The sequence below is a fragment of the Oreochromis aureus genome, linkage group 7 (assembly GCF_013358895.1).
Source record: "Oreochromis aureus strain Israel breed Guangdong linkage group 7, ZZ_aureus, whole genome shotgun sequence".
Classification (NCBI taxonomy): domain Eukaryota; kingdom Metazoa; phylum Chordata; class Actinopteri; order Cichliformes; family Cichlidae; genus Oreochromis; species Oreochromis aureus.
Window position 1 is genome coordinate 37566996 of NC_052948.1, and position 22924 is coordinate 37589919.

General features: G+C 38.6%; 1 protein-coding gene across 4 annotated transcripts in view; it reads right to left on the reverse strand.

Moving 5' to 3' along the window:
- Positions 1–22924, reverse strand: part of cntfr (ciliary neurotrophic factor receptor) — a 208868-nt gene that overhangs the window by 38040 nt on the left and 147904 nt on the right. The gene's annotated exons all lie outside the window — the stretch shown is intronic.

Sequence of the window (22924 nt, forward strand, 5' to 3'; positions counted from 1 at the left end):
TTAACTTACTGCATAATTCAGTTTCCATCAAATGTTTAATTGAAAAAGCTGCTATTCAGTTAAAATTAAGACATGTTTCTGCCAAGTTTTTTGAAAACTTAATTAATTTTGTTGTTGTTGCGTACTATATTTAAATACTTAATAAGACTAATTAAAATTTTATGAAGTGTAATTAAAATCACGGAAATTTTAGAGTATGACTTTTCTATAAAGTTAATCTCAGGCAAAATTAAAAGTGATGTTTTCATATCTTCAGTCATTTTTTTTAGGTCAGGTTTAACACAGAATTTATTTCAATATATCAGTGCTGTTTGCTGTTGTGGCTGAGAGAATCAAAAAAAGCAATTAAAATAAAGAAAAGAAGGAAGTAAATAACTTGTGGTGATTTGGTTTTTTATTTGTCTGAATCATGTTTATAGAGTAAGGGAAATGATGAAAAAACAAAGGAGAAAGGGTTGCAGTGTTTGGGGGATTGGCGTTGGGGTGCTGGTGCTTATTCTGTGTGGAGACACAGAGGATATTGAAGTCGTAGAGCACAAGGAGAATAAAAGAGTTTGGCAAGAAAACGTGATGTTACACCAGCTCTAACCTCCTCTGAGATTAGGGTTCTTTTTCACGGTTAGCCAACCATGTACTCGTCTGCCACTCCCTCTCTCTCCCCACAACTTTTCAACATTTTACCTTTGTTATAGCTAATATAGCGCATGGACACAGCTCCGCCGCTAAAACCAATCTTGGCAAGTTTCATTATTTCCCCCTTGTGAAGTTTGTCTTTTCCTTTTACCTAATCATCCTTCTTTTGCTTTCAGTTAGCTGATGTTGATCTAAATTATGGCTTGTAATTTCATGTTATCACACATGTTATTCAGATTACTGTGGGGTGTGTGTGTGTGTGTGTGTGTATAGTCTATAGTCAGTGACATAATAGATTGTCTGAAATCCATATTCAAACTGTTCCCTTCTTCAGTAATGTACACAGTTTAAGTCCATGCCTTCCTGGGTGTGGTCAGAAAAAAAGACACTAATTACTCAGATCAATGTTTTGACCAATGTGAGAAGAAACTGAATATTTCAAACAGCAGCACCTTGATAAGATTTAGAAAGAGGTCACTGAAATTACTTTGGGAAAATAGTTATTGGGATGATTTATGCTGGGATGGTGTAACTCTAATTTAAAATGTCAGTACAGTGGTAATAAACACTATGTTATATTCCAATTTAGAAACAAAACACATTCTATTTTATTTTAATGATTATTTTACTTTAATTCAATGTAATTAAATGTATATTTTCAACACTACGTAGAGTTACTGAAACCATAGTTTATTTAAAGTTAATTATCCAGTCCTTATTGTTATTAAATAAAATCTACATCTAAATTTCCAGTATGACTGGCCTGACTTCAAAGCAGCCCTTATTCTCCGAGATACACTTAAACTCTGTGGGACTGACATCATCTCAGGATTGACTGTTCTCGTCTTTGCTGAAAATAGTTATTTAGGACTCTGGCTGTGCGTCTGGGTTAATTGCATCATGCTACAGAGTGAATTTGGGATCAATCATAAGTATTCCTACAGCAAAAAGTCAGAAAATCTAAAATGTCTAAAACTTTTGAACAGTGCTAGATAGCCTATTTAAATTGAGATCACTCTTTGAAGTGATTTATAATAATGGTTACATTTTTGATTAAATAAATGGAAACGCCAAATATCTCATCAGCGGCAAACGTTCCCTGGGGCTGAAAAAAAAGATGCAAAGTGACTTACTCTATCAGACGTGAGTACCACTTTTGTTTGTGTGATTTATCCACTGTTTCTTAATGTTCCTGTCGCCACTTATAATTACTGAGTGGATGTAATTAATCTGCGGCCACAGTTTCAAAACCAAAAATATTTTTTCTTCCTATCTCAGCACTTTCTCTCTCTGGATGCACACTTATTATGACTTGGTGGCTATAATAACAACAATAATAATATTAAGCATAATCTAGCAGCATCTTGATCTCTTTTTTTTCCTGCAACATCCTTGTAAATGTCTTGGAACACCTCCCTAAAGGTGTATTCGGTCAAACATGCATACTCACACACACGCACAAGCAAGAGGTATGCATGACTGGCTGCGGTGGGGTCATTTCACTGTCACACACAATCAACTGTGTTTAAACGGTCACCAAGGCAACTAATTAGACTGTCAATACCGTCTAATGATGAGGTGCTATGGACGACATCCAATCACACTCAATTAATCGTGGAGACTAATTGGGGCCATCTCAATCAATTGGCTTCTCATCTGAGAGTTTCAGTCAAAGTCGTGAAAAGACAATGTTAAACACAGACATATCACCACACACTATTGTCAGTACAAACCCGCATACACACACTTACATACACACACACACACACACACACACACGCACACACAGAACTGAGGCTGCTGTCATTCTCCTGGAATCATCCATAATCAGTCAAAAGGGCTTTTTACGAAGTTGGAAAATCTCAAACAGAGTAGCTTAAGATTAGTCTGTTAGAGAAAAGAGAAGCAGCAAGAGGAAAGCTGAAAGACAAAAATTGTGCGGATTGGCGAGAGACATCAGGTGTAAAGAAGATGAGCATAGGTGTGTGTGCTCATGCCAGCCGTGTTTGTAGTGGTTTGTTTGAACTCTGGAGTGTTTGCGCCTTTAATTTAGTTCATTTTCCCAGATGTGAGTAGTGTCAGTCAAACTACCACTGAAACACCTTGAAAGGGCAGTTTCTACTGCAGGGTTCTTCAAAGGGGGCTGATGTATGGCTTATCAGGAGGGAGAAAAGTTATCTCAACCATCTACCCATCCACGATCGCTGGGAGCAAATCCAGCTATCATAGGGTGAGAAGTGGGGTACACTCTGGACAGGTTTCCAGTCTGTTCCACGGCTGACACACACACTATGGACCCAATGGATTCAAACCCAGGACCTTCTTGCTGTAAGGTGACAGTGCTAACCACTTTACCACAATGGTGTCCATGTGTCTGAACCCATTGATACTAAACATTTTTCAAATCCACGGTTTATGTGTGTGAGGAGACAGATGCTAACACAGTTATAACAATGAACACAAACAAAACTGGACTAATGTGGATACAGTGATTAACCTCTGTCCAATATAACTAACTCAAAGTCCATTTGATTTCAAATAGAGCCCAGCCAATATAGAATTTTTGGGACTGATACTATTATTGATATTTGGTGATTTTTGAAAAAGCAATATATTGGTCGACTCATGGAACATAAAGATATGCCCCTATCCTACCCTTAGCCTTACTAAGATACTATGACAACTCAGTTTAAAAACAAGGAAGTTGTGCAGTCTATCAACATCAACATATCAACAGGCTTAAGGGAATTTCTCCCATCTCTTTCTTACATTTATACACATTTTATATATAAACTGCCCCAAAAAGGGCTCTAATTTTAATTTCTATTTCATTGACATGTAGGTTGTTAAGCTAATAATTAATACCTGTGATTTCTCGAAGACTGTTAAAATGTAATGAAAAACTGAGGTCAGGGGTCTGTAATAGAAAAGTGGAGAAAGGAGGACATGAGGAGGAAGGATGAAAGAGGGAACAAATGGATTGGCATGAGTGGAAGTAAAGAGGAAATATCTCAAAAGATAAAGGGAAATGTAGAGGATATGACACAAGACAGCATTCTTTCATCATATTATACTAATGTGCCCTTAAAACAAAACAACAACAACAACAACAACAACAACAAAAAGCACAAACAACACACATGCATGTGCATTGACAAAGAACTGCTGCACAGTTTCTCCAATAATATTACAACATCAAAAGCTTTCAATGAATCTCATAAAAGTAGAGTTAAAAGAACAAGAGATCACACACCTGTAGAACAAAGGCAGCATAAATATTAAAGCAAATAAAACAATAATTGAAATTAAAATTACATTGTGCAGGCGGTCATTTGTGTGTGTGTGTGTGTGTGTGTGTGTGAACCACTCTGTGACATATCACCTGAGCCAATGGCACACAGGACACCGCTCATGAATAAATGGTATTTGAATTAGTGCGCTTTCATCATCTGGTTTGAATTGCTAAATCAAACGTGATTCTGAAGGTGCTTTTTGTTAGCCTCACGAACCACAAACCACATGTGTGCATACTCGAGTAGAAGGGTTACTTTTTAATGGAAATAGGTTGCAGAAATGCATACAGATTTGTTCTTGAAAGGTAACTTCATGAGTTATTAATAATGTTAACTGAAAAAAAGGACTTAAAAACTGTGAACCAAAGTACTAAACCCATAAAAGAGTATAGAGCTTCTATTTCGATTGAACTGAATTACCCAGTTAAAGTTACAGTGAGATGGTGTCAGTCAGGAATTTGATCAATTTTTGTTGGGGGGTTGGGGGGCAGCAGCTTGTTCATTTCATTGATAAGCAGCCAAAAAACACTGCAGCTCTTTCTCTCTCCCCATATTCTCTCTTCTTCTCTGCCACTATTCTAAACCTGTCACACAAAAATTCAAGATCTTGCAAAAGAGGATCTTTGTCACAGGAGCACTCACACAAACACAGAAATGTGATGAGGGACAATGACATCCAGTTGCCTGGTTGCTAGGCTGCAGACACTGTAGTAAATGCTATTTGGTTGTGTTGGTAGCCTCCCTGTTGCTTTGTGTTTGTGTTCATATGCATCCAAATTCATTTCATTTTGTGCAGTGTGTGTATGTGTTTGGAGTGAATTCTCTGACTACAACAACAAAAATGAATGCATTTTCTTCCCTTACTCCAATTTCTCCATCCATTCGCTTTGCAATAAACATGGTGGTTTATACACCTGACAAAAACACAAAATTGCAACTTTATCAAGCTTCCCTGATTCCATTTTTGCTTTCCTGGAATCAATTTGACAAACTACAAACCAGTGTTGTTACAATAACAAACAAATCCAACTATTCGACTACCTATCCCTCCAACTGTCTAAATTCTTTTTTAGTGTAAAAATTACATTTTTAGAAATCCTGTTGGAAAGAATTGTATTCTCTTGGAGTCTGTACCGGTCTGAATGGCATAACTTGTTTAGGCAGATGGCTTTGGTCTCTGCTTGAGTCAGCCTGCCAATGCCAGGCTCACTGCATTTTAGATTAGCTTAGTCATGTGTCATGGGAGGAAAAGGAATGTAAATAAAACTGTAGAACAAAGTCATAGACGCTGTGGTGCCTTTTTGTCCAGACCAGCTGTCTTGGCTAACGGTAATGTAATTGTGGTGTAATATTTTTAACTGCCACTCCAAAGCTATGATAAAGTGTACGCGGACACACGAGTGTGCATACGTTTGTGTGCCATGTGTGTGTCCGTAATGAGAATATGTAATTTTATATATACATAATCACAATAGTGCAGGAGTACTAAAAATATCGTTCATATTGCACTTGCGTGTCGTGCGCTTCTGTGTACCACTAAAAGTTTGTGTGTCTGAAGTTATGATAAGCGCATTTTTAAAAAGCACCTCCAACTTTTTTAAAAGACTATATGTACACATTTTTGTGTGCCTTTACTGGGCATCTTCTAGATTTGAAATATTTCTGAGGAAACTGCAGCGTGATTGCCGAAGGTTTGCTTGCTACTGCTGACGCTGACTGTTTATAACCTCCACTCGGTTGATGTTTTAAAAGTAAATGGTAAATGGAGTGTCACTTATACTGTATAAGGGCTCAAAGTGCTTTCTTACTACAAGTCCCATTCACCCAATTACACACGCGTTCATGCTTTTGTTTTTATCTGTGCCCACACTTTGGCTTGCAGACTGGAGGAATCAGAGATCGATCCACCCCACCACACTGGAACGTGGAACCACGTTTCTATCATTTATGGTATTGCATCAACAACTTTCAGCAGTGCACACTCAGCTCTCTTTTCTGTTTCTTGCTTCTTTTCTACTTTCCTCCTGTATCCATCTTTGTTCTCATCCTACCAACCACTCTCTCTCGCTCAGCAGTCTCCTGGTTTAGAGCTGTTTCTTAACATGAGCGAGTGAATAGAGGGGCAGCGGGTGTGCGAGCGCGCACATAGACACACACATTGCACAACACAATGATGCCTTGGCATTCCAGGAATGTCTGTGAGCCAATTGGAAACAGCCATGTGTGAGGGATGAATGAATGAAAAGAGGACGGATACCTTATGAGAGCATCAGGAGTTGATAAGGGACGAGGAGAGAGAGAGAGAGAGAAAGGCAGAGAAACTAGGTGATGCAAACAGGTTATTATTTTAAATAATGTATTTTGGCTCTTTATAATAAGATTCTGTCATACTTATCCATCACTAATAAGCTCTGATAACAAAGTTATTATAAAACAACTGAAACAGCTATCTAACCACGATATATAAGCTGTAGTAACCTAGCTTTATCTTTTAAATAGGACAGAAAAAAAGGCATGGAGGTGGTGAAAGGGTTGCACTGACCTCTGTAGCTCTCAAGGTCAGACACAGGAAGACAACCATTATACCTGGACACTTAAATTACCCTGCAGCCAGTCTCTCACCCCCACTAAAGCACACGCACATGTACTTAACCAACTGACATCACAAATCTTGCTCAAAGCTCAGGAATAACAAGAAGATTCACGCCTGTAAACAACATCTCACTATCTATTGTATCTACAAGAAGAAAATGCCTTATGACCAAGGTTGGTGATGACAGGTCAGGTTTCACACCTGCCAACAAAAACAATAAGTAATAATAAGTAACAGCGCACAAATGCATTCACTTACTCCACAATATGTGATTTTTTTTTTTTTTTTTTTTTTTTTAACTTGTACATGACTTGGTCCACTGAGTGTTCTTGATTTTCCTCAGAACTCTGCACAAACCAGCAGCCTTAAATACAGAAGCTTATGAGAGGCTGTGGATTCCTTTCATGCTACTTCATTCTGGCCATATTTCATTATTATTTATTTTGAAAGTGCAGTGGAGATTGCCAGGAAAGTTGGGGGAAACAGCACGGTGCCATTCATGAGTGATTTGTTCATTTAAAAGTAATCTTCTTAGTAAAACTTGGAATTCAACTTTTCAAGCTGTAGTCTCACATGCCTGGACCTTTTTTAAACTTTTATTTTTTTCCAGTTCTTTTCCAGCTTGTGCACAACTTCCACAGCAAAGGTCTGGCACTGCAAGGACAAATGAAACAAAATAAAAGCAGTAAAAAAAATAAATAAATATGTGTGCATTTATTTTCCCTCACACTTAACCAAGAAAAAATTCAGCCTTTTATTCTAGTGACTGAATGCCTCAGAGCAGATCTGCTTATAGATTGTTTTTGCCAGGGCAGCCGCAGCACAACAAACAATTTGCCTAGCAGGGGACTGAGCCCAGCAGCATGTCAAATTGTACATATGACAGGGTGACACAAATTTAGGCACTGCAATGGTCATAATTTTTCTGTTTCAAGTGGGAAATGGAAGGGATATTTCTTATTTTCTGCGGCTCTGCCCATGTTTGTACGCTATTTGATCAGTGTAATTCCTTTCTTTGTAGCTCTTTTCTATACTTTAATATAAATTATGAACCTGCTATGTATTTTGGGTTTTTTTGTTCATACAAATTAAATAATATTGTCAGCAGCCATATGAATAGCTGAACTCAAAGTAAGGAGCAAAGTAACAGAACGCTACATGGATGGTTGGACGCTGAAAGAGAAAGGATGACATCATGCTAGAAATGAAGCTAGAAATTGCTATTCCATCAGTGCAAAATCCTGTCTCCAGTAAGCAGTACATAAATGGACCACATTTATATAGCACTTTTCTAGTCTTATCGACCACTCAGATGGTTTCACTGTAGGGTCTTACTTGCAGGTAGCCTTTTACTGTGCAAAGCTAAAATTTGAGTGCTGTAAAGCACTTGAGTTGAGATGTCTCTAGACTCGCTAAGAGGTAAAGCTCTGTGTCACTACAGCAATAATAGCCCGAGGTCCTGTCACTGCAGCGACAATTGCCTCTTAGTTGATGTGTCCATGATGGTGTAATGAGTGACAACCCGGGATTGACCAATCAGAGGTGTCAGTCTGCCAAACGCGCAAACAGCTAACTGCCATCACTCCCAGAGCGAGCCATGAGAGAGGCAGGTAACACCCGAATCGCTGATGTCTGAATCGAAACAGCTGACTCCCTTTAAATTTAGCTGTCAGATTCAAAGCTAGACAGACAGACAGATACACAGCGAGACAGGCAGGGAGACGAAGAGAAATCAAAAGTGTCTGGCCTGTAAAGCTCGGGGCCATCATTGTTAATTCAGCCAGGAGCTTTGTGCAGGAGCACACTGTGCTGTCTTTTTACATAAACCACGTTCTCTTTATAGAGTTATGAAAGGTGTCACGTTACTATGGAGGCACAAAGACTCATTCTGCACAGCGAGAAACCTTTAGATACACACATAAACTAGTTGAGAAAGGTCAAACAGGCAGCTGCACGAACTGCGAATACCTTAAAGCAAAAGTAGGAGGCTCGAACGCACACACCGTATACACCCATAGAACTAACAAGAGATAGAGCATTTTACGCAGCCACATCTTGGGGCTACTGCAGAATAACAGTGATTCATACTAATACTGTAATGCTATTCTAATGGAATGTTTGCTCAGAGACTTTAAGCTACATGGTTTCAATCAGGTCCTCCTAACACCAGCTGTGCACAAGCCGATCTAACCCAGGCTCCCTGTCAGCCAAGCTGGAAGATTTCAGCTCTTGGCAATGTCAGCAAGAGTATAAGTGCCTGCAAAACTTCAAAAAAGAAACGAATACTGTCTGTGTTTTCTCAGTACTGTATGAGTCAGTTAGTAAATGTGAAAGGGTGCCCGTAACATGTTATTTTGCTGAGGTAAAGACAGCATGCATTGATAAAAGAAAACAAGGAATAAAGAAAGATTTGAAATGTTGCGCACTGGATCATTCAGGTGGATTCAACGTGGATCTGAAGGTTGTGGTAGATAAAAATGTATCACATTTGCCAAAAGGCATTGGTTGAGATCATTCACTGGTAACCATATTATGACAATATGATTATACTGAATTTTTCATCAATTCTGCTTCTGGAAAACTAATTAAATGACCTTTTTGAAAGAAATTTTGAAAATGACAAAAAACATGCACAAAGCTAATGTGAAGAAACAAAATGCTACCAATTATAATAACATAGGCAATGCATAATAAGTCTGAATTGCACAAGCTGTCTAAAGGGATATATTTCATCTTGGATTCTGTGCAGATGTCAAAATTCGATGTGACCTTTTCCCGTAACAGTTATTAAATCCACTTCAGCTCAGAACTGGTCACTGTGCATCACAAGTGTGATATATTACTTGTCAAAGCATAGAAAGGAAATGACAATGTGGAGTATTCTAACACGTCCTTTGCCAATGACTCTAGATCATAATCATAAAATTCAGTTGCTTTATCCTTGAGATAAAATATCCAAAACTTTCCAGTTCTGGAGGCACGAACCAGCAGGGAGGAAGGATAAATTAAAGCAATACAGCAAGCAGGAGTGAGTCTACATGGTTCAGTGAAAAAACAAGCAGTGATCTCATTCCCTCAGCCGCATTTTGGCAAAAGCACAACCACAACAGGATGCTCTTATCACACCTATCCTCATTGCTCTGAGTGCTGTTTGGAGTCAGCAGCAGGAAAACATATACACACAAGCCTTGAGTTTTGAGCTCATTGCTGAATTAGAGTGATGGGTTAGAGTGATGCAAACATCTCCGAGCTGATTTTTTTCCCCTATTTTTGTTTATCTCCAAGTGGATTTTGTGATATTACCGAACGGAAAAGTTTGAGAAGAGATCAGAGACTATAAATGCTAACATAAAATATTGAACATTAGTTTTTCCTTTCCCTAAAACATGTGTTTTCTTTTCAAATTGTGGCAATTTAAAGTCAAAAGATTTCTGTCACGAGCCGCAAACACACAAGTTGCAAATAGTCCAACCAAAGAGTAATGGTCTTTCTGAAATTCTTTCATGTAAATGGTTCTTTTTTGAGTTTGCATGCCATGCAAGTGATTCTGCTTGTTTGCCTGACTATATCTGCTTATACATCCTAAAAACAGAAATGATTAATTCTCGTCAACAAGAGTGCCAAGTTTCAGTCATATATTTGCATTCAGATATTGCTTAAGATGATTGTTCCCACCTTGGTATTTCGGATGCCAGATGCCAGTGTGCAGTTTGGAAATCATAGCTGGAGATTTTATTTAACTACACTGGAGATGGCATTCTGTGATTACATTCTGTGATTAGACCCAAGCTGTTTTTAATGGAGCTGTACTGCCGAACAATGCTTAATGTGAATTCTTAATTTTATTTTCACTTTTATTCTATTTTATTTTTGCTGAGAAATTTAGATTCTTTATGGGAACAATTAAGTATGTGGCAGGCAGACAAGAGAGGGAGACAGGCAGTCATGCAGGGTGAGGGTGGGGGTGGGAGTGTCAGAGATTAAAAGCAAGGAACAGAGAAAAAAAATAAATACAAATAAAAAGAGAAAGAAAAGAAAAAGCGTGAGTAGGCAAGACAGAAGGAAAGAAAGAGGATAAATGACACTTATTGTTCCTTCCTCTTGCTGTCAGTTCTCAGTAATGCTAATGATTAGGCCAATCTGACAGGATGGCACGCACATTCACACAAACACACACACCGTGTCTCCTACCCCCCTGGTGTTGCATTCCAGTGCCCAGTGTCAATGAGAGGGAACCGCCACATTACATGGCTGTTTGTTCCTTTTGTATGCTCGCCTGCAATGCTTTTAACACCAGGGAGTATGAATGTGTGTGTGTGTGTGTGTGTGTGTGTGTGTGTGTGTGTGTGTGTGTGTGTGTGTGTGTGTGTGTGTGTGTGTGTGTGTGTGTGTTGGGGGGTGGGGTGGGGGAAATCACTACAAAATCTAATTTTCTTTAAGAAAGAAAAACAAAACTTTTAACAGGTTTTGAATAGTGACACTGTGCATTCAGATTACCATGAGCAAGCAGTTTCATTCCCTCATGTATGTACAAATAAAACGTGCATCTACTGTTTTGGAGTGCCAGTTACTGTGCCCTTAAAGGATCCAAGCACAGTTTAGATTTGAAAGAAAAGCAAAGCCAGAACATAATCTGACCTGACTAAGAAAGCAGAAACAGTTGTAGTTGTGTCTTAAGTGTCTTATTTTTTTTGTTGAGTTTTTTAATGATGAATCCTTTACCATCCATGCTGGACAAAAGTATGTAAACCTCTGAGCTAATATAAGCTACTTTCAGTTTGTTCTCCCAAAGACTGGACTTGGGGCTGTAGAAGTTTTGTACACTTTAAACACATGTCTTAAAACTCTGATTAGTGAAAGAGTCTTCTTTTCTCATGAGCAGATGGTTGATGTAAACTAGTGAGTAATCACAAGAACTTATACAGGACCATAGAAATAGGCCTGAGGAGATGCTGAAAAGCTAAAAAAAAAAGGCTACAAGTGGGTTTCTGGTACACATGTTAAAATAAAATGTACACAAATAGAGGAAAATTATGACTGTTGTTATTCTCCCCAGTAGAGGCCAACAAATAAAGACCACATCAAGAACATATTGTACAATCCTGAAACAGCGTAACAACTAAAACTTGCAGAAATCTCTGTGACTTGCCAAAAGCTTTGCTAGTGTGTTCACTATGAGAAAATCACTGAAATAGAAGAGTGGAAATGGAATCAAACAAACAAACAAACAATGAAACACGGTGGGGGTAGCATCAGCATTTGGGGTTGTTTTGCTATTTCGGGGCTGGGACATCATTACATCATTAGGGGGTGGGGAGACTGTATCTGTGTCATGGCAGCAGTCCATGACTTCAAGCTTAGAGCAACCTCCTTTCTAACGAGCAAACACTGGGAAAAAAAGTTCTTAAAAGTCTACACGGTACAAAATGATTCTTACTTTCAGTGAAAGTTAAGGGGGCCACACAATCTTGGACTTAAGTGGGATGCAGAACCGTTAAATAAGTATGCATGCTTGTGTGTGTGTCCTGAGGGAAAAGAGGGATCTTGGTTTAGACTAAGTAACAGTGGAATGTAATTGAGCTGAAAATTGAAAGGAGGAGCCGTAGCAAAGCCAAGCTGGTGTGCATGTGTGTTTGTGTGTGTATAAGCAGGTATGCTTTGGAATGTGATTCGATGTGTGTTTTGTGCACAGGATTATTTGTGTGTGCGCGCGCGTGTGTGTGTGTGTGTGTGTATACCTGTGTTTGGTTGTGTTTTAAAACCAGAGTGGGATGCCAGTGTAATCCTTGCACAGATGGACCCCCAAGGATAACAGAATGACTGTTGAGTGGGTGAACCATACAGGTATGCATATGAGAGTACACATCCACAAACACCCACACACACACACACACACACACACACACACACACACACACACAATAATGCACACAGTCCCATGCCAACTACCTGAGAGAGCAAAGAGAAGTGAGGATGAGAGCATGCTGAGTCTCACTCCCCTTCTCTCCAGAAACACTTGCTTAGAAAATTGGAAAGAGCTTTGCCATCTCCACTGGGCATCACTCATGATGGTTCATTTTAAACCCTACATAAATAATGCAGTGGGCACAGAAATAGGTGATATACTGTATGCTTGGTGCTTTGCAAAGTAGTTTGGATGTTGCAACACTGTAGTTCTCCTTGAATAAATGTATAATCAACCCAGAGATACATAACCATGCCAGTGATTAAATCAAGGCAGGAAACGACTGATGTAAACAAGGACACACAAAAGAGGTGAAACCTCCTTGAGATTTTGCCCTGAAGGGGTCACACTGTCTAATCTATGAACAGTGCCATAAAGACTAATGGCCACTTGAGGAGGAAACAGAGTCAAGTGGATGTAAAGTATTAAGCATTTATGTTTCTACTTTTTAAGAGAATACAGCTGGACTTTGATGCTAATAGCGCAGGTTATATTCATCACCCTTCAGTGGAAGTAAAATGAAACGGTGTCCTTCCCACAAGGTCGCCAATTACACCTCAAAATATTAACTACTCAGGCGCCTAATTTTTATGATTAAAGTATACCATGTTAATTAAAAATAAACAATTCTGCAACTTTAAGGGCTATTTGTCATCTCATATTTGGGGAAAGGACATTTTCTTCTGCTACTTTTGGGAAAACTGACACTTCAAGAGGAGGTGGTGTGTTTTTCTAGTTCAATGATAAAGCAGATAGTTATGTTTTGCAACCATTAACCACAATAATAAAGCCACTGACAGGTAGAGTTAGTTACAGTGCAATGTTTTGCTGGAATGGGGAAAGTTGGGTCAACAGCAAAGACTTCAAAGCACTGAATCTCCAAATTATTATATATCTGAGGGATGTACTGGAAAAAAGACCAACAGACAGAGGTAAATAAGATAAGAGTAAGATATGAAATATTTGTCCTGTTAGTCCTTATGTGGGGGGACTAACAGCGCAAATATTTCATACCTTACTATAATACACAAAATGTGTGTCTGTGTGTTTGTTTGTTTCTTTGTCCGCAAACTCTTCCTAGACCATCAGGACTTGAGCAACCAGATTTGGCACACAGGTACATCTTATGCCTCTGAAGGTTCTTATCTGTATCAGGTCTAATGGTAATTATGTTACCTAGCAACCGACTTACGATAGACTAGAACTGTACCAATGACACCTCACAAAAGCATGTATCATTTTAATTACACAACAATAACATCTCATGCAGATCCACATAAAATGTCATGATTCCTTCACATTTCCTAGAAACCTGCTAGAAATGGACTAAAATTACGCATTTTTAGCATATAAAGAACATCATCAGCCATTTCCAGCTGCATGTCAGTTGCAGGGGCATGGACCTATTTCAAGATAAAGGTTTTAATTACTTTTAAATACATGTTTTTAAAAAAATAATTAAAACATGTTTGAAGCCGATTTATTTGTCAGAGACATTGAAAATGTAACCACTTGCACTGCTTTATACCTAAAAAGGAAGACTTGAGCATGAGATATTCTCTCTTTTCCGAAGGCTCTTGGTTCCTAGGTAAATCGCTTTTGCTGACTAAAACAAAAACTCAAACTGAAGCATGAGAGTTGGTCTGATGTGAACCCACATTTCACTTAAACAGGCCAGAGTCTTCACTGCCTCAGTTCTTCTATTTCTGATAAACATGAAACAGAATCATTGAGTTTCTTTGACAGTCCTGGCAGGTGGTCAGTTCAGAAAGTAAAAAAGAAAAAAAAAGTATTTCCCTCGTCTCTTTTTACAGTTTCTTCTCTCTTCATCTTATCATTTCTTTCTTTCTTTTTTTTTAACCACTCACATTCTGTCTCTTCTGCTATTCTCACCTTTCTGCAAGTGTCTGAGTGTGTTTGTATCTGTGTAAGTTCATGCTGTGTGTGTGTGTGTGGTCTACAGACAGGGTTATTTGACTGCTTGATAAGCAACACACACAGGCACTGACAGCTTCATCCATCAGGATGTCTGTCTGATGGACAGGTCCTGTAGAGGGGTCAGACTCCACACATGCATCTGTATATTTATGTGTGCGTGGTCAAATATAAATACAGTAAAATAAAGTTGGCAAATTGTGACTGTGCATTAATCAGAATGTAAAACAGACTGTGCACTCCCCTGTGATGACCTTTTCTTTCTTTTTGGTTTTTAGATGCTGTGTCCCCCCTCCCCCACCGGCTACTCTTGCATTCCTCTCCTTTTTCTTTTTGTTTTTTTCCCCCCAACAGGTTATAACTCTTATCCCTTCTTACCTTGGCATTAGCTGAAGTGCACATGAAGGAAAAGATCGTCGGCATGTTTATACTTATTTCATCTTCCCTGGAAATTGCAGCATGTGGGTTCATTCATCCAATAGCTTGACAACCTTGGGAACTTTGCTATTTTGCACATTCATTCATCCACGAGTGCACACAAATGACGACACTGGTATGTGAGAACATGCATACCAGCATGGCATAGGAAGAAAGAGCGCTGTCACTCATTTCCCAGAGGATCAAGATAGCTCCCAAATACCTAACAAGTAAGTTCTGCCTGGCAACACAAGCAGCTAAAGGAGGTAAAGAGGAAACTGACCTCCAATTTCTAGATAAATTGACCCCTTGAGATGCATTTTTTTTAATTCACAGGCAAATTTGTTACGGGAACATGACGCATTGATTGCAGTTATGTCATTGTCAGCATGGGAAGTTACATAGCTAACCCCTCTTGCTACTCTCCCATGACACCCTGCTATGGAAGCAATAGTAATGAGAAGAAAAGCAATGCATACCTGAAGTCTCGGTTCAAAATATGCCAAAAAAATAAAAGAATTACCAAAAATCAAAGTTAAAGATTGTTCAAGTGTCTCCCTACTGAGTCATGTGTTTCTGAATTTCTAAAAATCAGACACAGTACGCTGATTCTGATTCAAACTGTGGGTATTTCCACTTTCAATATTCAAATAAACACGCCATTTATCTGTCTCATTCCATTCACTGTGGTGACATTTTTGTGACATTTAACATTTTATCTTCAGGTTTCCCTCTGTGTTTAACTCTTTCCCACCCGCTCTCTTTGACCGTCTGACTCTCACAGTTTCACATCCCAGCCAAGCTTGGCTCCTTTGTCCTGCATGACATCACAGATATAAGGTCATGACAGGCAAGACAGGAGGAATGTGGTGCGAGAGAAGGATAGAAAGCATAAAAGACAGAAAGACGGAGAGACAGAGAGAATAACCAGATGATGGAAAAAGAGTACGTCTGCGAGGGAATGAGAAAATTTAAAAGACGAAAAAAACAAAACAAAACGGGAAACCAGACGAGGAGAGTGAGGGAGAAAGAATTCCATTCAGACGGGCATGAATGGACTTCACAGAGGACTCCCAAAGCAGCACACGCATATACAATCGCACACACACACACCCTCACCTACCAATGCTACAACCCTCCAGCCCTTCGGCTCCCTCTCTTGCAGCCTTTTCTCTCTCATCCCTCCATCTGTCCCCTCCTTCTCTGTTTGTACTCCTTTCATTAATCTCCTTTAGGGGAATCAGACAACAGCCACCCCCCCCCTCAAATCCACACACACACACACACACACACACACACACACACACACACACACACACACACACACACACACACACACACAAATCCAGAGGGGAAAAAAAAGTTTCCACACATGCAGCGGTAAGCACAAGTTCCACTCTGTTATACAGTTTTGGAGAACAAAAGAGGCCTGGTAGGTCTGATAAAGGCTGTCCGGAGCATGTTTTTAAAAGAAAAATTACACCTGTTTCACAGATGACTATATATTAATAAACTCCAACTTTAAGAGGTGCCCAAATTTCCATTGGTTTTACAAATATCTGAGTCACTGAAATTAAGAAATTTGCACAACTCAGCTTGTCCTAATAAACTACAGCACAGATCTATAAATCATTTCAGATGAATAGGACTAATAGTTATTCATATAACAGTTTCAAAATTAGTGGATTTTTGAAACTGTGGTCCTTTTGTAGTCTAGCAATTTCTGAGCATGCTTTGATTACACGGCAGTGGAGAATTATTACCTTACAGTGATTTATATCTTTATTGCTGGTTTTCTTTGTTTGGTTGCTTTTAATTTGTCTGCAATAACAAACAATAACAGATAGATAGAACAGCAAATCTCAGTCCGGACATGTTATACTGGGAATTTCAAAATACTGGTCAATAGGCTAAATCAGCATAATCTTAAATGGATCCCAGAATTCTCTGATATTAACTGTGAGTTAGTGTGAGCCCACTGTTAAGCAAAAATACTAAACTTATTTTTTTAGTTTTTCTTTATTAATTTGCTGCCTACATATAAATTAAAGCTCATCATTGTTTTGACTTCTCATAAATTTTAATTTTTAACACATAGACACAGTTTTCTGATCATGAGTAGAATGGCTATTGCTTCATTAAATGTTATTTTAACTAACAAAGTGAAAATAACTGTTGTAGGTCTGAAAAAAAAATCCAATACAAACTGAAGAGTGACTAGTAATTAAGAGTAGAAAACGACATTCTCTTTGGCTTTCTGTTCTAACCAAAAAGGTCAGGTTGACATAAGTTGTGATGACTTTAACATTATTAAAGCCTATTTTTTTTCCTCTCAAACAGCTCATATTTGATTTTCTAGTGCACATCCATGTATTATGCTGTTTCACTTGCAAAATTAAATCTCCCCAGTATTTATAGTTGGAGATGTACAGTTACTCTGGAATTTACAAGAGGTATATAAAGGCATCAGTGTTAATCATAACAGATCTATTAAATGCTTCAGGCATGAAAAGTCCGAGTTCAAGGTGGATACTGGCCAACAAAAGGTTAGCTCCACTTATGTAAATTTTGCTTTTAAGATAAACAACTTTGTAAGAAAGCACGTCATGCTATTAAAAGAGGAGATAAGAGAACAGTGCAATGTGATCGCATATAAAAGTGCATGCATGTGAAGAAAGTGCAGCCAACTGAATAACAAATAAAAAATAATTTAAGCCATTTTTAGAATGGAAATTGCCTTAACTTCTCAAAGTGCTTTATTTAATGCAGCACAGCTAGCGTCTTACTTCACCCTCATGAGGAATCATTTGAAAACAGCTGCAGTAATAACTCAGGAGAGCTGCAGGATATGGTGGCCTTTGCGGTTACATGGTAAAGAGTAGAGAAGTGGGATAGACGCAGGATGTGGGGTTTTCTACAATGGCTAACACGGTATGAAACTTACTCTTCTGACCACAAAATCACACGAGACAGATTGCATTCTCTCAGATATCTCAGCACAACCACATCAAGGACAAATCTGTCATTCTGATGGAGAGAAAAATAAGGTGATTTAAAGAAAAAAGGGAAAGACAGTCTGAGGACTGAAAAGTGAAACTGGAGCCTGGAGGAGCAACACAAAGTTAAAGTTAAACAAAGTGAATGAGAGAGAGGGAGAAACCCACGTCACGCACCAACCATCAGACAGACTTCCATGGTGACTAATTAATTTGTCGTCAGATCAATAAGTCATTATCACATTCAAAACAGAACTGCACAGACATTTATGCAAAAACACAAAGGGACGAACACATACAAATACACAAACAGATTCAGGGGAGTCACACACAATTTCTTGCACACACACACACCCAAAGTTAAGAGGTTTGAGATATTGAGTGGTTGGATGAACTTTTCCAAACCTCTCTGCTGATGCGGTGAAATAATTTCATCCCATTAAAAACAGCGAAGCAGCCTTGGCCAAACTAATTATGGTGAATTCTGTCAAATGCAAGAGAGGAGAAGGGTGGTAAATACGATGTGTGTGTGTGTCTGTGTCTTTCTGTAGCCACAGATGAGGTTAACACACACAAGCCCAACGTGAGCGCACCATCTGCAGATGAAATTAAGAGCCAATACAGCCCATCGAATCCAGAATCAGCTGGAATAATCCAAACCAGATCATTTTTATTTTCAAATCAATAACATCTTGAGCTCATATTAATCTCCATTCACTCTTGGTTTACACAAAACAAAAGACTTGACGACACAGCTGTCAGATGGTGTATTGACAACTGCTAATCGAATCACTAATGACAGTAATAATTACATAGGATCTACAGCAAGAACGACAATACCAGTCTGTCAGTCAGAGCATTAGCTATTAGATTAGATGCACTAAATGTAGCCACAGATCGTGTAATGGCAGTAGCCTGAAGCATATTTTAGAGGGTAATACAAGCACTAAAGTACTAAAGTACTAAAGGGAGGAATGTTGTCCATTGTTCCAGGAAAAAAAGAAAAGGAAACTCATCATGCAAGTCTCCAAAAAAAAGCTTAATCCAGAACAGTTCTCATTACTGAAATAGAAGAGTTGTCTCGCTTCTCAATCAGCCATACAATAAAGCTTTTAAACATTTGTTTCTGCAGAATTGGGCTTTGTAAGTACAACAAAATACCCTAAGCAGAACACATAAAAATGCATCTGAAGACTACTAGACCCTAAAAATGGATTGCACAGTTTTACACACAGCAAAACACTGAGCTAGCTAGTCATTAGAGTGTGAGTGATGGTGTGTTATGTTTGAGCTGACTCCGGTCTGCATCAAGGCCGGAGTCAGCTTCTCTACTCGCCTCATTTTTTATTTTCTCAAATTTCTCAGTTTTTCCAAGCTCCCCCTTGTTTTTCCCTCTCAAAGTGTAATATCCATGTGTTATTTCAGACTCGCTTTCTTCGTCTCTTTTTCGTTAATTGCTTTGCCGGTCCCTCTTGGTCCCTTTCTAATGCCACGTGTTTGTTTTGCTTTGTAAATCGTTAAAACTCATTTTCACTCTTGCTTTCATTCACTTTTATAATGTGCTGTCTTCTCTCTCTTCACTCCTTTTCCTTTTCTTTCATTCTTTTTTTTGTTTCCCATTTTCCTTCTCCTTCCTCTTGATTCTCTTAATCTCCTGCTGCTTCTTTGTAGGCAGACAGCTGCTCCATTTAGAGGATTTGATCAGCTTGATAAACCAAAACAAACGCCCTCAACAATGCATCTATATATGCTGTACACTAACATGATCTTTTGTTTATTTTATCTTTTATTTTTTTTAATGGGAAGTAAGGGCAGAGGATTAGAGAGACGGGAAGAAGGACAGGATGGAAGGCACGCATCGTACAAAGAGCATGCCTGCTTATTTCAGTTTATGGTCTAAAATATTAAATATTTGGTTTACAATAACATTAAGTGGCCTGGGCCTGAGTTATGGTGCCGCAGTGGCTTCTCTGTTTGTTTTGTTGTTTATAGTTTTAAAATATTAATCCTATGTTGTAGACTAATAAGGCTAAGTGGTCTGAGTGAATGAATTATAGTCTGTGCATCAGATGTTTGTTAGGTTTTTTTGCAGCACTGAGCACATTTGCATGCTCACACACTCATGTTCCATCAGAGGTCATATCTCAGATGGACTGTGTAAAACCTATCGTGCAGATGCTTGCTTGCATCTTATATACAAGATAAACATTCACCTCCAAGCTCACTTTTTCAGATACAGCTTCAACTGTGCATTGTGCAAATCACATGGCAGCAACTCATTGTTTTTATACATGTAGATATGGTCAAGGCAGCCTGTTGTAATTCAAACTGAGCATCAGAATGGGGAAGAGAGGTGATTTAAATAACTTTAAATGTGTTGTGCTTGTTGGTGGTACACGGGCTGGTCTAAATATTTCAGAAACTGCTGATCTACTGGAACCTTCCCACACAACCATGGTTAGGGTTTAGAGAGAATGGTCTGAAAAAGAAAAAAATATTCAGTAATACTAAAAAGGCATTCCTGGTCAGTGAACTGGCCAAAAATGCCTTGTTAATGTCTGAGGTCAGAGAAGCATGGCCGGATTGTGTTAAGCTGACAGGAAGGCAAATAACCACTCATTACAACCAAGGTATACAGAAGAGCATCTGTCAGCAGCAGAAGACCGTGCTACTTACTCACTATCTAAGTAATCTAAGTAAACAGAGTGTCACAGTAGACATTTTATTGCCTATACTCTACAAGATTTAAATCAGCAAACACCATCATCCCCTCAGAGAAGAAAGCAGTCTGAACAGTTTGCAGTTTCTGGGGGACGGGACAGGAAGCCCGAGACAACAGTGACGGCAGAAAACTGAAGCTATCATAGAATGCTGCAAAAAGATGTTGGCTGGTTAGATTTTGGCAAAATTGGTGCACTTTGGACCCCAACCAGGTATCTTTTAAATACCACAGCTTACATGAATATTCTTGCTGACCATGTCCAGCCCTTCATAACCACAGAGGTTCAATCTTCTGATGGCTGCTTCCAGGAGGATGTCACAAAGCTTAAAATACGTTAAACTAGATAACTGACAGTGAGTTCAATGTACTCAAATAACATCCACAGTCACCAGATCCCAATCCATTAGAACATGTTTGTGATGTGATGAAAGCTGTTTTACGATGCTGTTAGGGCAATATGGACCACAAGCAAGTTGTAAAGGTAAGAAGGAATCCAACCCAGTATTACCAAGATGCAGCTTATAAAGTATATATCAGGATATTCTTTCTTTATTTTTAATGTTATAGAGCACAACATGCATTTTATTACATTTAAAAAATCTATAGAAATAAACATGGTGGTGCTATGATTAGGACTGTCGCGTCACAGGTTCTGGGTTGCATGGTCTGCCTGTAAATTAGCTGTACTTTGGTTGTCTGTCTCTCTTTGTTAACCCTGCAACAGACTGGTAACCTGTCCAGGGTGCATCGCTCCACAATTCTGAACTGGATAAGTGGAAGGAAATTGATGTATTTGTCAAGTCTGAAGCTACTGAGATGTCTTGTTGCAATTTGCCCCTCCTCCTGTTCTAATTTAGGGAATAATTTTGACAATGAGGTGAATAAAAAAATCCCAATAATATCAAATCACCTAAACTTGGAATGAAAAAAAAAAACCACCTTGGAGAAGGTTTACTTTCAACTCCAGGGGAGATAAAAGTGAATAGTCCTAACTGCTCAAGCTGTTTTTGACATTTTCAGAATTTCAAAGGGCATCTTTAACTCTTACAAAGCAACAAATTGCTATTTCAATAAAAAAAGAAAAAAAAATTCCTTTGTGCTCTTTGTCTATTGGTAACAACCAAAAAATAGCCTCTAACACTGTGAACTAAACATTTTGATGTTGCATTCACAACAAAATTCAGTTTGGTATATAAACCAAATTGGCTGTTGTGATGCCAGAGATGCAGAGAAACAGAAATCCAATATTTAACCCTCTGTTCAGTCACATGCCATCTCTTTAAACCAATACCACATTCTTTGTAGCATGAAAATACCAGATACTGACACTTGAAAACTGAACAACTATATTAGACATGTTACAGCCTTGCTTGTGAGATCAGTACAACATCACTCAAAGAACTGCCATCTCAGTAAATGACTGCTAAATTTCTCCATTTCTCCAAGATATGCTTTAGCTGGCTGGGACCAAAGAGTTTGCATTTGTGGATTTCACCTTTCTGAACTGTCAGCAGGCATCACAATGTGTTGACAGCTTCAAATGAAACCTTAAAGCTATGTTTACTGAATAGCTTTCTTGAGATGATGCAATTCAAAATATTGTTGATGCTTTTTTTTTCCAGTTCCCTTCCTCCACAAGCGGCAAAGAAAGACACAACTCTCACAGCATGTTGAAAAGTGAATTTAAACATATTTTGTGCCTGAACAGTACATATACATATATATATATATATATATGTATATATGACTGGTTCATGGTTCACGCCTTTCTGTGTGGTATAGGTCTCTGGGGGGATTATGGCTAGGTAGAATAATTTCTGTGTGATAACTAATGGGATTAGCAGATTAAACAGAAGATTACAGCATGGCTGTCTCCATCACTACTTCACCTAAATTAGAGGGAAAAAAGCAGGTGGAAGAAGGAATGAGATCCACTAACTAAGATATACTGTATAAGGAAAAGAAAACTTCTTGCAACATTTTGTCAAGAGCTATATCTATCTATATATCTATATCTATATATAGATATATAGATAGATATATATATGTGTGTGTGTGTGTGTGTGTGTGTGTGTGTGTGTGTGTGTGTGTGTGTGTGTGTGTGTGTGTGTGAATACAAAACTCAAGTCAGCATCATTTTTAAGGCAGTTTTGTTTGTTTGTTTGTTTGTTTGTCAGTTTCAGACACTTTTGTCAAATTAAAAAAATTAAATATGCAACTTAGTCTGACTAATAATTACAGACATTTTGCTTTTGACGGCTTTCTTGACGACCACGCTATCTATTGTAGTGCAAGGTTAGGGTTTTACATCTGGTGTGACCCCCAGGGGACCACACTGGAGTTTGATTGAAGTAAAGCCAGGATCACTGT